The following is a 15,613-nucleotide window of genomic DNA, read 5'->3' on the forward strand; positions in this document are numbered from 1 at the left end:
CCCTGTCCCAGGACTGCTCTTTCCACCCAGGTGTCAATGGCAGTGCCCCAAGTCCTCTGCGTGCCCATCATCCCATGTGGCAATCCCTCCTCTCCATGTTCTCCTTTCTGCTTGAACATATTCAGTAGGCTTCTCATAAAAGGGAAGTGCTTTTCTCCACATCTCTTCTCCCTTTCTCTTCCTTTTAATTGTCAAAAAGAGAAGGGGAAAAAAACCAGCAAGTTTTCACCTTGAGTTGCTAATGGTCCAGTAGTGCAGCTACATTTAACTAAGGCAGTTTAATTCTGCATGACGTTCTGCATTACAGTGGCCAGCATAACAAGGCAAACCTTGAGCAACCTAAAAGCAGGATGTTGACAGTTCTATACATTCAGAGCCAGGCACACAGATCCTATAAACACACACAGCATCCAATAATTCACGTGCAGCTCGTATAGCTAATGTTTTGATCAAGCTGTGAGGTTTTTATCTTCGCTGACGAAGGGAAAGCAGCTACTGCTGTGTGTTTATGTTTTGGGAAATGTTCATTCCCTTCAGGATCAGGCATGCCGTTTTTTCTTTTTAACTCCCCTGATTAAGAAGCACATTGTATACAGCAAACATTTGCACAGGATTTAGTCTGCAGCTGAGGCCAGGCTCTAGTAGATGTTTTTAGCACAGCTAGAACCAGATGAAGGGATGCAGTGCAGGTCATGCTCGTGCTTCATGTTGCTCCTTGTAAAAGTGAGTTGTACCTATGAAATTAAAACAAAACACAACTGCTTCCAGCTTCATTTGTTCTACCAGGGAAACAAATCTTCCAGAAAATGAAATAAACCTGGTACAAGCCTAATTAGCACAGCTGCTTGGGGAAAACCTGCCTCTTGTGGCCTCACACAGCAGCCTGACAAACAGCTCTTGTCCTGGGATGGAAACCCAGAGCTCATGAATGGAGCAGAGCACAGGGTCATGCAGCAAGTACATGCCCTGGGTCATTCAGGGCAGCTGTCCTGGCTGTGTCCCCACCAGCTTCTTGCCCAACCCGGGCTCCTCACTGGCAGTGCTGAGCTGGAACAAGAGGAAGCCTCACCACAGTGCAAGCACTGCTCGGCAGCAGCCAAAACGCTGGCGTGGCATCAGCACTGCATTAGTCACAAATCCGACACACAGCACCACCCAGGATGCCATAAAAAAAAATTAACTCCATCCCAACCAGACCCAGTAGAGCAAAACAGCCTCATCCCCTTCCTCTTATCCAGCTCACTTCTAAATCAAAAAGTCACAATTTAAAACCCCATCAGAGTGAAGGACTTGGACCGTCCTTCCGTACACGTTTCCTTATTTTTTTTTTTAAGCAAAGAAACTGTTCTTGCCCTTACTTTCATACCAAATCGCTGAGCTTTCCAAATGAATTCCAGTATCACAAGGCTCTGAAAAAAAATCCAGTTCATTTTTTTTGTTTAGACAAAGTTTCTTTAGCATTTATTTTCCAGATCATTCCAGTTGCAACAGAGATCCTCCCTGCTAGAATCCACCAGTCCAGCAGGGATCTGCTTTAATACCTCCCCATCCCACTAACATAATGGTTGTGGAGCAGGAGGCACCAGTGCCAGGGCTGGCCCAATAGATTGAGTGCAAAGCTTGTGAAAACACATCTGACAGCATGCATCAAAGGAAGGGTTTTGTATCAACAGAGCAAAGTAGAGCTCGCTTCAGTTTGATTTCTTTAGACATAATCAAATCAGTTCTTGAACTACAGAGAAAGCCATACAGTCCCCTCTTCTGACAGGCTGCATCCTTCTCTGCACCACGGACTGAATCTAGGCACAGTTAAATCATGTTAGAGTGAAAGCAGCCACAAAGCCATCCTCCTCCCGTGAATGCCATTCAACATGTGTATCGCAGCCCTGAGAGCAGCTTTGTCTATGGATGGCAACATGCTTCCTTCACTGTCCTGTCTTTAACAGGCATACAGGATTCTTGCACATTTGAAGCAAGACTACACAGCACCCACCCCTGGGAAGAAGATGAAAGCACAACCAGCACGTGACAGACACCATCCACGTCACCTCGCACATTGCTGGGAGAGTGCTGGGACACCGCAGAAACCAGCGCAGCCCAGGAATGTGTGAAACAAGCAGTTCTGCTTTCCCTTTCCTTCCCACGCTGCAGAAAAGGCACTGGGACCTCCAGGACCTGAACATTTCCCTGTAACAAAAGGTGACAAGATCAGGTACTTTGCTTCCCACATTACACGGACCCCCCAAAGGGAAATTATGTTTTCAGCCAATGCATTCAGTCACTCAGCAGGTACAACACCAAACATTCAGGTAGGTAATTAGGAATCAGTCTTTTAAATTACAGGGGAAACAATCCCCCTCCCCTGCCAAGCTAACAAGCTTCCTCAGCCGAACATGCCTGAAGTCTTATTTATGGCTCGAAAGCGCTGAGGACAGGTTTAGATAGCCCTCTTCAGGCTCTAAAGTATACTTGTTTTCACCATTAAGTGTCTGCATCTGCAAACAATTCCAGTGGAGAGCTTAGGAGCCTGCTGTTTTAAGCCTTTCACGTGTAGTCACACAGATGAATCAAAGAGTATTAGTGCCTTGGTTTAACAAAGCCCAGCTAAAAACCAGCTGACAACGCTGCTGTCAGAGCCATCCAGCTCATCACACTCAGCTCTGGAGGAAGAGATGCTATTTCTGTGGAATACAGGTATGTGTAACAGATAGGCTTGAGAGAGGACTAAGGAGAGACAAAAAGAGGATTGCAGCTTAAGGGAAGCTGTCACTCCAGCCCGGTACTTCCCACGAGAGACATTATATTTGCATGGATGATCTCATTTCTTCTTTGGAAAGGCTAAAAGCTGAGGCCTCCTGTTTTAACACATTCCAAGAGCAAATGCAGGTTGCAGAAGAGATGCTTTTAAGCCCAGGTTTCATGCCGGTTGCATGTCTGTACAGATGGAAATTTTGTCTGTGCTGTTCTTCTGTCCTCCCAGGGCAAAGCAAGGCACACTGCAAGGGCACCTCAAGAGGCCGTGCCCCTCCAGGTGCCTCTGCCCTTCGATTTGTCCTCATTTTCTTCCTGGAAAATCATTGGTATCCTCCTATTCATGTGCTCAGTGGCATAAACTCAACCTAAAAGAGCCTGCATCCACAGAGTCCTTGCACTTCCCTGGGGTCATTGACTTTCCTACACCATTTACCCACCAAAGCTGGGGCAGGACATTCCTGGCAGAGTATGGCCCCCCACTCCAAAAAAAAAAAAAAAGACAAGTTTTCTGCTCAGAGCTCATCTTTGTGAATGTGTTAAAAATTCAGAGCCTGCAGTAAGTGAGCCCAGCACATTCTGGACAGATATTTGCTCAAGTACCATCACACCCCAGTGGCAGGCTCTTCACAAAGGCTGAATTCCTCATGCAGACCAGTCTGTGCTCGTTCTCACTTCCTTTCATGCAGTTGCCATTGTCTTTGCTTTCCTTCACTGAGCTGCTGATATTTTAGTCAATGCTTTGGATATACCATGTCACACATCTGCCTTCAGGAACAAGTAGTCATCACCTGTGCCAACATGCTTACTGCTCGGAGAAAGGACCTGCCAAAGCAGCGTTGCCAGAAGCCACTTCAGAAAGTTTGAGATATTTTCTTCTTCACTGATATTGGTCTAATCTTTCTGGTCTGAAACAACAATTCCCACTGAGAAGGATGCTTACCTTCTAGATGCCAAATCTTGAATTGAGGCTAACTAGTCTTGAAACAGGATTAGACCTTTTGTGTCATCACCTGTACTGCTTCCAGTTCCTTGCACTGTAACGCTCCCAGACAGGCTTCCTTTGGATTTCCACAGAAGGCAGAGGATAGGACAAGCAATTACATTTTTCTTTGTAAATCTTCCTGGGAACACCAAACTAGAAAGCCACAATAAATCTGGATGAAAATACACTTTGATTTCTTCCTAATTCTCTATCTTATTCTTAGCATTTTGGAAGACGTGCTACAGACAGATGTTTCATCAGCTGCCCACCGCTGTGGCCAAGCAGCCCAGATTATCCAGTTGGGAGCAGGGTCTCCCTTCTCACACTTCATCAGGAAGGAACCATTCATGCTTCATTATTACATGATTCCTTTATGGTGTAGATTTCCAGCTACCCAGGATACACACTCCAAGGAAAGTGCTCAGAGGCACTGGCTGAGAGGACTTCCTTTATACACGGTCAAGAGTTTTTCCAGCTGCAAACGTACAGCTCTAAGTGAAGCACTCTACTAGGTTCTGGTGCTACTTGACTGCCTCTGTAGATATGAACAGAAACATTCTACATCTCTCCTGTTTCAGCTTTCTGCTCTAACTACTAAACATCTACACTCAAATGCTGGCAGTCACAGTGGGAATCATGCACAAATGTAGAAAAGCAAGCCCACCATTTCAGCCACCAGCTGAAGAAGCAGCTCACAAGAAAGTGCAAGACCAAAAGGCAGAGAACCAGCAAAACAGAGGTGGGCTGTCACATTTTGCTACTCAAAACTAAAACGGATGGAACACAGCAGGGCACCAGCTCCCACAGGATGCCACTGACTTATACACCTCTGCATAGAAAAAGACAATCCCCAACCTAATCTCTTCACTCAAAAAAAAGTTTGTGCTTAGCCACACTATTAGAGTGCACCAAAGCTAAGAAGTTTGATGTAAGTTGTCACAGGCAGTATGCTTTGGTTGAAACAAGGAGTTAGACTCAGGCTCTCCTCCTGTAGAAAAATGCAAAGAGTCCATTCCCATTTACAGAAAAAAAGATCCACCGTAAATCACAGGAAGTGAATTAAATCAGAGGACATGGTAGTTCCAGCTAACCTATTGCCTGGGCTGAAGTGCAACAAACTCCATTGGTTACGATCAGTGCAGAGCAGAGGATTGCCAGTAAATGTTCAGCAGAGATTCTCCCTCTTTTTTTCCCCCCTTCTTTTATGTTAAAGCCCTGTATTAGTCACACTGAACACTACTGCATAGCTGCAGGATAAAGGATTACGTGTCTAACGTACACCAGAGAAAAAAGGTTAGCAATTTTTTTTTTTTTAACAGCCAGATTAACATCTGCTTTTCATAGCCAAAAGCAGATTAAAACTTTCTTCCTCCCTCTGGTTTGGGCAGCAATAGTCAGAGCTCACTTTTTTTCCCCCAACCTCCTTCATATTACCCATTAGCACAGGAGAAAAATGCTCGCCTTCACCACCAGTATTTGTAACTATTCAAGCCCATAAAAGATAAGGGAGTGGATTTATGGCTGCCTGGGTACAGAGGTTAAGTGATATAGTACTGAGCCCTACCCAAAACATGTGTCAGTCAGTTCTTAAAACGCTTCTTACTGCTGAACTCCAAATGAGAGTTGTCAAAATCCTTCTAAGCCATTTGACCCTTAGGAGAAATCAGTCTGTAGGTTCAGCACAAGGAGAAAAAGTTGACCCAGTAAGGAATTTTAGACACGCTGCAGCTACAGAAGACCTGGTCCAGACACTGTTAAAAATGACATCTGGTGAAATATCAGATGCACATTTAAGTCTCCCAGCATCTCTGTGCAGGAAGATGCAAGCTAGGGAGACCAGGTTAGTCAGTGCCCTCATCTCTGCAACCCTGGGGCTCAAGCCCCTGCTCCCAGTCTGCTTTTTTTTCTGCATTACATCAGATCAGTCACCAATCTCCTTATTTTCCATGTGCTTTAGCAGAGTTTCCAGGCGGATCTGCTCCAGGCACAGAGGTGAGATAGCCAGCACATAGCAGCTCCCTCCTTCAACACAGGGCACTCCTACTGCAGGCTGTCATTTTAGCTGTTCAACCAGCTAGGCCTTCTCTTATGAGAAAGACAAAATTCCCAGAGACCACAGAGTCACAAGTGGCTGAAAAAGCCCACAAACATGTGGCCAGGAATTAAAGTGAACAACCCAGATGAATTCAAAAGAATAAACACAACAATTGAGTAACCACATCCCAGCAGGGAAAGCTCCGAGGTTAGTGCTGTTTGTGCTGCTGGACTGTACAATCTCAGCTTTTCCTGCTGATCTGCTGATATTGATTTAAAATCCACTTACATCAATACTATTGAGATTACTGGGCAGACAGAGGTTTGACTGATATTTGCAACTTGCATTTATGAAATAAAAATTCTCCTATCCATTTGTACTAAACAGCTTGTTCAAGCCACTCACACTGCCAGGTAAGCTACATTATGCTGTCTATTTTTAAAAAACAAATAAAGCCCAGTGCAGAGCCTCCTGCTGCTGGCCCTGCATCAAACCACTGGTCCAGGACCAGTCCAGCCCAGAGGTAAGGAACTGCACGCTGTACAGGCTGAGCAACGTGCAACTATCTTGCTGACAAGCCCTATGCACCAGCTCATAAGTATAAAACAAACAAAAATCTACAGTGCATCACTTGTCTAGATATATAGCATAAAGATAATGCTTTTTCATTAAAGGATCTATTCTGAGCTTGTCTTCTGTCTTCTCAGGTAATGAAGAAAATATTTCCAGAAGACAAATTGAGCTGTATTAACCTCAAACTGCTTCAGATCACTGCTTTTCTGCAGGCATTTCTGTAGATGTCATCAACAAAGAGTTATAGTTAAGATTTTTTGATCTCTGCAAGCCTGCAGAAAACCCTACTCAGTTGAGTTAGATTAATAATGCTTCCTGAGTAGATTTACATTAATTACTTTCCAAGACAAGGAGGAACAAACAACAGAACCACCACATTTTAGCGTCAGATGTTTCTTCGAAACCAACTCACCTCCAGAGAGCAAATCCTTGCGAACATGGCAAGACCTAGTTCAATCAGCAGCTTCTGTTCTGAGCTCATAACACGGAAGATATTTGGGAGCAAAATAGGCACCCAGAGTCTCCTTTAGAATTCCAGTGATTTCTGGATAACACTTGCAGACTCAGTTTGGTGTCAGACCACTTTCAAATGCCTGGAGGGGAGCAAGAGGGGGGATCAATAAGAAGCCTGGCTTCCTATTTCAAAGGTGTGCAACTTCAAAACACACTGAAGGCTTATCAAATTTTGATTCAGCTGCACACGACCTATTTGGTGTATTGTATTTTAGTATTTGGGACATGAAAGGAAAAGACTTCAGAGCTGATGGAGACATCCATATCTGAAAACCCGGAGGGGTTTCTTCAGATGGTCAAAAAAAAAAGTTTTTCATGTATTTGTTCATATACTTAAAAAAAAAAAGTGGCAATTACAGTAGCAGCAAGGCCAGGGTGTTCTCTCTGGCTGAACCTCCCAGAGGACGAGCTGATGGACGGATGATCCTTAGCTGCGAAAGGAGCTCTGAGCCAAATCAATCCTGGATGTATTTCCTGGAAAAACAACCACAGAGCAAAAACTTCCATAGCACAAAGCATCAGGAAAGGCAAAAGAAAACAAAAAACCTGAAGCAACTGCAGCAGCAAATCCACCTTCAGGTGGAGTTAGGCTTTGAAGTTTCACCTCATTGCTGCAGGGATGTGGACAGACAAATGTGCAAGGGGAGCATTGCAGAGCACATCAAGAAAAAAGGAGTCTCACAAAGAGACAGACAATCCATGTGCAAGCACAGACATGGAAGGGATGTTCCACACCCCAGTGAAACCTCTGCCTGCTCAACAACCAGGGAGGACCTGTAGAAGTTCCCCACAGCCAACACCGCAGATAACACAGGCCTGGGACATCTACAAGAACCAGGCCACTCATGTTCTGGTTTTGCTCAACTCTCCATGGAGCCCTACCCTCCCTGATCATTTCACTCCAAGGCTACCACACTTATTTTCCAAGGGCTAGACATTTAAGTTATGCCTACAGAGACCATATTGGACCACCAGCTACTTTTTAAAAGGCTATTGCAGGAACTTGTAGACACTAAGAAAGCATCCAAGCCAGACAGGCAACTTTGCTACTGTGGAGATCAAACTGTGTTGCTTAGCACATGGGAGACTGCAGCTAAGAATAATTTCACAAGGTCAGAAAGGTGCTCTGAGGTCTTAAATTCTACAGTTGCATACTTAATGGTATAAACTACAAAAAACAGAAATTGCAACTTGCATTTGTGCAAGAAGAGTAAAGCCAGGACTCCAGCTTCACTCCACCATTAACAAATATCTGCAAACCAGGTGAGGAATTTATGGAAACAACCTGTATGAGCGAGTTTCACAAAGCTTGGTATTTGTTTGGAGGGTGGGCAGGGGCGGGTTTGAATCATGAACAGCAGGATACAAGGATCCAAAAGAGCACAAAAGGGCAAATGTAAAGCCAACAGCTGTTTCTTTCCTGCTCCTCTCAGCTCTATTTTTGTTTCTATGGCAGATGATTGAGATCATACTGTAAACAGAAGATTAAGGCTGCTAGAGAGGAGCAGCATAGGCTGGAGTCTCATTTAAAGACAGCTGACCAGAACGGTCAAGTCCCTGCAATCACAACAGCATTAGCAATCATGTCTGAAGGCATTGGATTTCATAGCATAGTATTTACTACAGCAAGTATGTTGTGGGAGGGATGCTATTTACGCCAAGTCTTCAGCTTCTAAAGGGAACAGACAAATGATTATTTGGAAAATGCTATCTACCCCCCATCTTCCTACCACTTTCATCTCCCTCTGAAAATCCCCTTTTTCATCAACTCGAGCCCACCACTAGGACTTCTTGACTCCTCAGATGAATGGATCATCTCATGTTAAATAGCTGTTGTTTTCCAACCCTCCTACACAAACTGACATAATCACAGCGCAGAAAACAGCCATTAGGCGAGCCGTGACTGTCCATCCCAGCATTGGAAAAACATCCCCTCTGCAGAAACAGATGTCTGTGGAATAGAACTGCTTTTCAGATAGAAGCACATAAAACTACAGCTACAAGGAGTTCATGCCTGTGGGAGCTCAAAGTGCTCTTCACCTCAAAGGCATTGTTTTAAAGTCACTTACGGTAACAAGTCATAATTAACTGGCCAGCACAGACCCTGGTTATGTGAATGAGCCTTCTTAGCAGGACTTCACCTTCTTCAGACCACTGGCTTAGCATCAGAGGTAAGAGATGAGTAAAATGTTGGATTGGATAAGTGGTTTAATTCATGTCTTAGGGTGGAGCCTCAGGTTTCCAGGCTTTTATTAATGAAGAAAAGAGAAAGAAATGTTTCCCATAGCTTCTGATCAAGGACACGAACAACATCCTTGCCTGCCCAGATGTTGCTGTTAACACAAGCTCAGGTGATGTTCTGGGTTTACGTGGCAAGGTTTTGGTAGCAGGGGGCTGCAGCAGAGACTGGGGGCTGCCCCCACACCAGTCCCAGCTGGCTTCAAACCAGAGCTGCTGCTGGCCAAAGCTGAGCCCACTAGCAACCCTGCTGTCACCTCCATGATAACATTTTTAAGAGAGTAAAAAGCACTGTGCAGCAGCTCCTGTGAGAGGGAGAAAAGTGCGACACAAGGTCACTGAAGGAGGAGGAGAAGGTGCTCTCAGCATGGATCCATGCAGCCCATGGACACATCAGAGCAGATATCCATGCTGCAGCCCACAGGAGATCCCACACCAGAGCATGATGGCAGCTGGTGAGTGGTCTCCCTGTCCTTACCTTGACCCACAAGCTTTTCCATCTTATTTTCTCCCCCTGTCCTGCTGAGGAGAGGGATTGTGTGAGCAGTTGGTGGCTCCTGGCAGGCAGCCACGGTTAACACACCACAGGTGAAAACAGCTTTCTAGCCAGAAATGGAAAAGGCAAATATTTTTACATGATGAACAGCTTGACAGAAAGCTGCTCTCCCCAGGGAAGAAGGATTGCTACAGGATTTTAAGGACTGACGTACTTTTACGGATTACCTTAAAAATAAGACATTTACCAGGAGCAATTGCTGCTCTGGGGTTTTGTTCTGGACTCTGCTTAGGAGAGGAGCAGCGACACTGCATGCATATTGAGTACAGCAGCCACAACAGGTAGCTGGCAGATCAGTGATGTGGGGATTGCTCCTACATCTGCCAGAGGCTACCTGCTCTTGTCTCAAAGGCGAGCACATCGCAGAGGGGAATGGTCTGGCTACCCACAGAAAAGCAGCTAGTCCTCAGCTGCGCTACTTGGCTGCACTGGCAGCTCAGCATCCTACAGGGCTTGGGTCACCTCCACCATGAAACCTCTGCAAGAGGTGCTAGCTTAGCAGGGTGTGGGGATGCTCTGTGCCAAGGACAAGCTGTGCATGTGTGTCCTGGGGCAGAATCCCAGAGATAAAGAAACACAAGTCTCAAAAAAAAAAAAAAAAAAAAGGACTAAAACAAAAGTTTAACATTAATGAATCAAACTTTGATGTCTCATTGCCATTGGAAGATGAAATCACACTATAGGAGAGATGCAAACCAAAACATAGCTGGCCTTAAAGTATGAGAGGCAGGAAAACAGCAACCATACTGCCAAGGATCCTTTCTATATTCTGCCCTGCTCCGAACAAGCACACAGCTGTTTGCAGCCACCAGGACAACAAACATCTGACCTGCATGTCATTATCCGCCCTGTCCCTGAGCTATAACTAAAAAACTATAAGAACAGCAGGACAATTGCATGAAGGCTTATAACGAATGATACTAGCTCCATGTTTGCAGAAAAGTTAGTTGTGCAACTGCCTGACCAAGTTTCACCAAAGCCTCTGCCCTTGCTGTGCAGCACGGCAAAGCAATTGCATGAGTTTGTGATGAGCTCTTTGCCCTCCTCACAGCCAGTTTCTCTGTCTGCATGGCAGTGAACCAAAGCCTGCATGCAAACATTTAAATTCAGGATAAAGAGTCATTTGCCTACATGGTTCAATCACATTTCATTTCATCAGGTTTGGCTCTGTGCAAAACAGAAACAAATGAGGTTGTTTTGGCCAGTCACTTCAGTTTAGCTGAATTCAAGAATATATGGCAGGAGTAACATTTCCATATTAGCACAAACACAAAACTGAAGCTTTATTTTTCCCCCCATACAAGTTTCATTCACTCAAGATATGACACAAATCCTGAAGGATGGAAGTAAGGCAGTACAGATCTCATCTACAGGAGATGAGAATGCATACCTGCAGAAGCTCAAATACGTAAGGATCTCATCTGGCTCCATATCCACACCAAAAGGACGGTGACATACTGACAAGGAGATGTTGAAAGAGAACATACACAAAAAAAGGAAATCCATTCAACAGAAACATAGTAAAATAGGGCAGATGTGCAATGTATGTTCAGACCAGGGAAGTCACATAATAGGTTACAAATACTCATCATAGAAAGAGGAAAAAAATGAAAAAAAAAATAAAAGAAAAACTCCTCTAAATCCTGAACCAGAGCTAGCAACACAAACACTACATTTAAAGTTTCTGATGCCACATGTATTCATTACAGGAAAGGATTCAAGGGCTTTTCTGTTGCCCCTCTGGGGTCACAGCCTATTTATGAAAGTAATCCACACAAAGGCAATCTCCAGAGTTGCTTCATCCTTTTAGGCTAGATTTAATTTTTTGAAGTGCCCTGGTGAAGCTACCATGTAAGCCTAACAGAAGGAAGGGATTACATGGAGAGCTGCTGCTCCTGTGTGCACAAGTGGAGCGCTAACGCATTTAATTCAACCTCCACCATCGCTGCAGTGGGATTCCTGACAAGTCCTTCTTTTAGCAAAGACACACCAAGCACCTCGAAGCATACACCGGTACCAGAATACCTCTGCCAGAAGTTCTTCAACCTGTTTATTAGCATGCTTGACTTGTTTAGGCACCAGCAAAATGTTATTTTGCAAGCATGACGACAATCATTAGATACCTCAGCAGCCAGCGTAATTTCCAGAAAATTAACAAGCTGATGATTATTACAGACCTTAAACACAGGAGAATTAAAACATCGGATGGCTGTGAAAGACTACCGTCATTAAAGGGATTAGCAATTCTGTGTGAAGAATATATACAGCACTTTCTAATTTAATGTAATACACTTACATCCCATAAATCACTGCCTCACAATAAGGCATGCACGCTATAAATATAACAGTGTAATTACATGGCAATTACCATACAACAGGGAAGGGGAAACCCACTACGCCATCCGACACAGCTCCTTTGAAATGGACTGAGCATACATCAAAAATAGAATTAAGCAGCAGAAGGTGAGTTGTTTCCTGATGTAATTACATGACTTGGTGTTTGCAAGTAGGTCATTTCTAAAACAGCAGCCTAGTTCAAGGGAAACTGAACTCAACCACAATTCCGATGTCTCCGTAAATCTTACTGCACAACATTTGTGTCCGTGGAAGCCCAATTTGTCATGGACTTACCTCCCAGTTTATTTGGTTAAAGAGCTTTAATGCCAAGAAGTAGGTTTGCTCCTTGGTAAGCTTTTGGGCAGCTGCCTAGTTTTTGTTTTAAACTAACACAGACTTCAGTCAAAAGCAGGACTCACAGTTTTTGCACCTGAAGCAAAAATTTGCAAAGGTGAGCTGCAGCTGGTTATACTTCTATACATCTTGAAGAGCTCTGCCAAATGAAATGCAAACCACAGACAAGAGTAGCTGCAACTACCACATCTAAGCCACCAGCTGCTAAAAGAGGAGAGGACATAGGAGAGGGTACACAGTGCTCCTGGCTACTCAGTAGTCCCTGGAGCCAAAGCCAGGTTTACACACACAGCTCAAGCTGTGAAGGACTCACCTGAGGACACAAAACTGGCCTGGGAAGCACAGCTGAGCTCTCCCACACTGGCATCTGACATGCTGAAGAATTTAAGGACTCCATTTATGACAACGCATTTAAACGACTCAGGCTCCAAGCACCAAGCTGGGGGTGGGGGAACACAGCAATGAACTTAATTTCTCACTGTTGTCTTCCCAAGAAACCATTACGTGTGATGAGCTCTGCCTCCTGGAAGTGGCTGAGATCTGCCTGCTGGTGGGAAGGAGTGAATGAATTCCTTGTTTTGCTTTGCTTGTGTGTGCAGCTTTTGCTTTACCTAATAAACTGTCCTTACCTCAACCCACGAGCTTTCTCACTTTCCTTTCCCAGTTCTCTCCGCCATCCCACTGTGGGGGAGCAAGGCACTGCGTGGTGCTGAGCTGTCTGCCAGGTTAAACCACAGCAGCAGCCTGTCCCTGTTTGCTTTTTACAGCATCACAGAAATACAATGCCACAAGAGATCAAAAACACCTGATTTCAACACACCTGATCCAGTGACTCCTGAATCCTCATCAGACAAGCTGAATTATTCCATTTCCCACTTGGTACCCCATCCTAGGAAGGCCATTCTATTGTCTTAAAATCAAATTTCCACATTTATTTCAGGTCCTTGCAACTTGAAGGCTCACTTTGAGTTCTCACCTGGGATCCACAACATTTTGCATGCCATTTAGGCCACAGAGACTGGTGCATGCTAAGTAAGAAAAGTGCTGAAAGGTCAGAGTGCAGATTTCAGCAAAGAACACAGCCTTTTCTGAACAAAAAGCCCAGATAAAACCCAAAATCTGATAATGCAGATTACTCTCCCACGTCACATTCTGATACTCTTATGGTGCATGAAGGTTTCTAACACGCCTTTCAGAGAGCAGGGCTTTCACAGCTCGCTCAAGGAGAGCTAGGAAGGAAAAGAGTAGATTTATTCTGTAATTCCAAAAGCCACCACAACCACAGCAGGAATCTGGGAGGGCATGGCATTCTGCCACAAGACAAAGCAGAAAGAGAACCGTGCTGCTTTTAAACCAGCCACACCAAAATTAAGCCTACAATTTCACTATGCTGAAAGCAGCTCTTAGAGCTTAGTTACTGTACTCCTAGAGACCTACACTACCCAGGCTCCAAAATCAAGGGAGTAGCATGTGTTGGCTCATTGTGTCTACTACCCACCCAAACAGATAAATCATGAGAAACAGCAAGTTTTTTTTTTTTCCTGAAAATACACATACAACCTGTTGTCCAAAAGGGAAAAACAAAGCTCCCATGGCCTGCTAGTAGCAGCTGAAAAGTTCATGCCCTTCTTCCAAAAGGACAAGAAGCTCAGTGGTTCCATGAGCACTGCCTATTTTTTAAAGCCTATTGTTTTTGACTTCTCAACACTAACCTCCTCTTTCTTCACTCCTCAGTAAACATCAGCAGGACAGGAACAGGCAGGTTTAGCCTCTTCCCATTAACACCTTAACTGTACTCACCTGACAGAACAAACTCAATCAGAGGCATGCGGAATTCAGAAAAATTTCCCTAAAGAAAAGTTTTTTATTTTCTCACAGTGAGTCACTGGTCTGTTACCATTGCCAAAGGAAAGGAAGGGTAAGCAGAGCACTGTGGTTACCCAGGACTACCAAAACAGTCATGGGTTTGGTAACCACTGCTGGATACAGCTGAACTGGAGGGGCTGTGCTCTTGTCTGCTCAGCAGCATGGCAAGAAAATGGCCCCAAGGAAATGACCACCCCTCAACCCAACCCTGCTACTTGCCTTGCACATCTCAGATTAAAACCATCATCTTTGTGTTAAGATGCTGGCTGGGGCACTGGGCCCCCCGCACCTCGAGTACTGTGTTCAGTTTTGGGCCCCTCACTACAAGAAGGACATCGAGGGGCTTGAGTGGGTCCAAAGAAGGGCGACGAAGCTGGTGAGGGGCCTGGAGAACACGTCCTACGAGGAGTGGCTGAAGGAGCTGGGCTTGTTCAGCCTGGAGAAGAGGAGGCTCAGGGGCGACCTTATTGCTCCTTATAAGTACCTCAAAGGAGGCTGTAGTGAGGTGGAGGTTGGCCTGTTCTCCCATGTGCCTGGTGACAGGACGAGGGGGAATGGGCTAAAGTTGCACCAGGGGAGTTTTAGGTTAGATGTTAAGAAGAGCTTCTTTACTGAAAGGGTTGTGAGGCACTGGAACAGGCTGCCCAGGGAGGTGGTGGAGTCACCATCCCTGGAAGTCTTCAAAAGACGTTTAGATGTAGAGCTTAGGGATATGGTTTAGTGGGGACTGTTAGTGTTAGGTTAGAGGTTGGACTCGATGATCTTGAGGTCCCTTCCAACCTAGAAATTCTGAGATTCTGTGAAGTACCTACATCACCACGAAAGAGAAGCTGAGCAAGGCACTTGTGTGCTCTGCCTTCCCCCAGTTCCCTGGGGGGCAGTACTGAAAGGTAAGCACGAGCTGTTAGCAACTTCAGGGGACCAGTTACACACAGAGCAGCAGCACTTTAGATAAAATGGGGTTGCAGACTGGCTGTGGCATTACCCTAGAAGGTATAAGCAAGATTGTCCCCCAGTTTTGTTTACTTTTGCACAAACTTTCAACTCCCTCTGAGACTTCCAGACAAAAAGCTGCAGTCAAGTCACTTGCAGCAGTACAAAGTGGATAGAGCTATTTTTACTCCGTGTATTTAAGAGCTGGTTCTGATTTATTTACCTCAAGCTGCCTAAAATCTGCAGAGTTGAACCTGAATCTGTTAGACTTGGCTAACAGCCACACTTCTCTATGGAAGCCTGTAGTGCTATCAGAAGTAAATGCCACCTACTCGTCTCCAGGTTTCTGCTAAATTTGTTAAAGAAAAAACAGGTAAGAAAGAAGAAATGGTTGCATCTTCCTGTTACTTTCATACTCTGCAAGACCATAATACTTGACAATGCACTAATACTGCACTAAGGGTTCAGGAAA

At 44.8% G+C, this 15,613-nt stretch overlaps 1 protein-coding gene across 13 annotated transcripts in view; it reads right to left on the reverse strand.

Moving 5' to 3' along the window:
* TRPM8 (transient receptor potential cation channel subfamily M member 8) overlaps window positions 1-15,613 on the reverse strand; it is a 94,889-nt gene that overhangs the window by 63,644 nt on the left and 15,632 nt on the right. The window lies entirely within an intron of this gene.

The sequence above is a fragment of the Anas platyrhynchos genome, chromosome 7, assembly GCF_047663525.1.
Source record: "Anas platyrhynchos isolate ZD024472 breed Pekin duck chromosome 7, IASCAAS_PekinDuck_T2T, whole genome shotgun sequence".
Classification (NCBI taxonomy): domain Eukaryota; kingdom Metazoa; phylum Chordata; class Aves; order Anseriformes; family Anatidae; genus Anas; species Anas platyrhynchos.